This window comes from Lemur catta, chromosome 7 (assembly GCF_020740605.2).
Source record: "Lemur catta isolate mLemCat1 chromosome 7, mLemCat1.pri, whole genome shotgun sequence".
Lineage (NCBI taxonomy): Eukaryota > Metazoa > Chordata > Mammalia > Primates > Lemuridae > Lemur > Lemur catta.
In genome coordinates, this window is record NC_059134.1 from 97,477,822 (window position 1) to 97,480,223 (window position 2,402).

Here is a 2,402-nt window from a genome sequence, read left to right on the forward strand (position 1 = left end):
GTTACTGGGATTGAGATCAAGCACCTCCCTCCACGTGCTCTGTTCAAGGACATAGCTTTATAATGCTGCCAGATCGGCAGTGTGCATTCTGAAGCTCTTAGTGCATAAGGCTGAACTGCTTTAAGCTCCCACATGTGCTGCCTTTAGCCAGCAACTCTCACCTGTGAAATCAGCTGGCCAAGAAGAGCTGGGACGTAGATAGGTCTCTATAAGCAATACCCCTTTTTTCCTTCTCCTTCGAAGTACCTGCAGCAGAACAAGAGCCAGCTATTGTTCAGATTTGATGTTTAAAATTTGATGTTTTCTTAACCATACTTATTTAGAGAGACTAGAGAGTTTATGATCCTACCCTTTTATTTAGTTTTGTTTTGTTTTAATTCTTTTACTGCAGTAGATTTAGAGGGTACAAGTTTTTTTGCTATGTAGATGAATTGTATAATGCTGAAGTAAGGGCTTTCAGTATCCCAGTCTCCAGAACTGTGTACAATGTATCCAATAGATAGATTTTTATCCCTCAACCCCCTCCCATCCTCCCCATGTCTTAGTTTTAATTTCCATTACACCACTTTATGATGATATATATCCCTCATTTAGCTCCCACTTATTAGTGAAAACGTGGTATTTGTTTCTCCATTCCTGAGATACTTTACTTAGGAGAATGATCTACAGTTTCATCCAACTTCCTACAAATGACATTATTTCATTCTTTTTTAGGAATGAAATACACACACAGAGAAACACACACCACACACATTTTCTTTATTCACTTCTCAGTTGATAAACAGTCAGGTTCATTCCATATCTTTGCAATTGTGAATTGTGCTGCAGGAAATATTCATGTGCAGATGGGTTTTTTTGCTTGTTTGTTTTTTGGTTTTGTTTTGTTTTTTCCTTAGAAAATGGCTTCTTGTCTTTTAGATAGATACTCAGTAGTGGGATGCCTGAATTTAATGATAGACTGACTTTTAGTTCTTTGAGGAATCTTCACACTGTTTTCCATAGAGGTTTTACTAGTTTACATTCTCATCCCCAATGTGTAAGTGTACCCTTTTCACCACATCCATGCCAAAATCCATTTTTTTTTAAAACTTTGTAATAATGGCCATTCTGACAGGAGTAAGATGGTATCTCACTGAGGTTTGAATTTGCATTTCCCTAATGATTAGTGATTTTGAGCATTTTCTTATGTTTGTTGTCCACTTATCTGTCTTCTTTTGAAAAAAAAATGATTCATGTCTTTTGTTCAATTTGACTTGGGATTATTTGGTTTTTTTCTTGCTGATTTGTTTGTATTCCTTGTAGATTCTGGATATGAACTTTTTGTCAAATGTAGAACTTGTGAATATTTTCACCCATTCTGCAGGTTGTCTATTTGCTCTGTTGATTATTTTCTTTGCTGTGCAGAATTATTTTAGTTTAATTAAGTGTCTTTTATTTATTTTTATTCTTGTCATATAGCTTTTGATGTCTTACTAATAAATTATTTGCCTAATTTTAATGTCCAGAAGAGTTTTCCTTATGTTTCATTCCAGAATTTTTATGATTTCAAGTCTTACACCTAAGAATTTAATCCATCTTCAGTTAATATGGTAAGACATAGGGATCCAGTTTCATTCTTCTGCATGTAGCTACCCAGTTTTCCCAACACCATTTATTAATAGGGAATCATTTCTCCAGGTATGTTTTTTTCTGCTTTGTCAAAAATTAATTGGTTGTAACTATATGGCTTTATTACTGGGTTCTCTCTATTCTATTCCATTGGTCTATGTGTCTGCATTTATGCCAGTACCACGCTGTTTTGGTTTCTATGGCCTTGTAGTATAATGTGAAGTCAGGTAATGTGATGACTCCAGGTTTGTTCTTTTGCTTATGATTGCTTTGATTATTCAGGTTTCTTGATTAAATATGAAGTTTAGGATTATTTTTTTTTGATCTGAGGAAAATGACATTGGTATGTTGATGGGAAACTGTGATGAATTTGTAAATCACTTTAGGCAGTATGGACATTTTAACAATATTGATTCTTTCAGTTCATGAGCATGGGATGGATGCTTTTCCTTTGGTTTGTGTCATGCATGATTTCTTTCATCACTGTTTTGTATGTCTCTTTATAGGCATCTTTCACCTCTTTGGTTAAGTATATTTCCTGGTATTTTCTTTTCTTTTCAGCTATTGAAATGGTATTGAGTTCTTGATTTGATTCTCAGCTGGACTGTTACTGGTTTGTAGAAATGCTACTGACATGTGTACATTAATTTTGTAACCCAGGACTTTATTGACTTATTGACTTTATGGTCAATAAGTAGAATCTTTAGGGTTTTCTATACATAAGATTATATAGTAGGCAAATAGGGACAGTTTGCCCTCCTCTTTCCTGATTTGGTGTCCTTTATTTCTTTTTG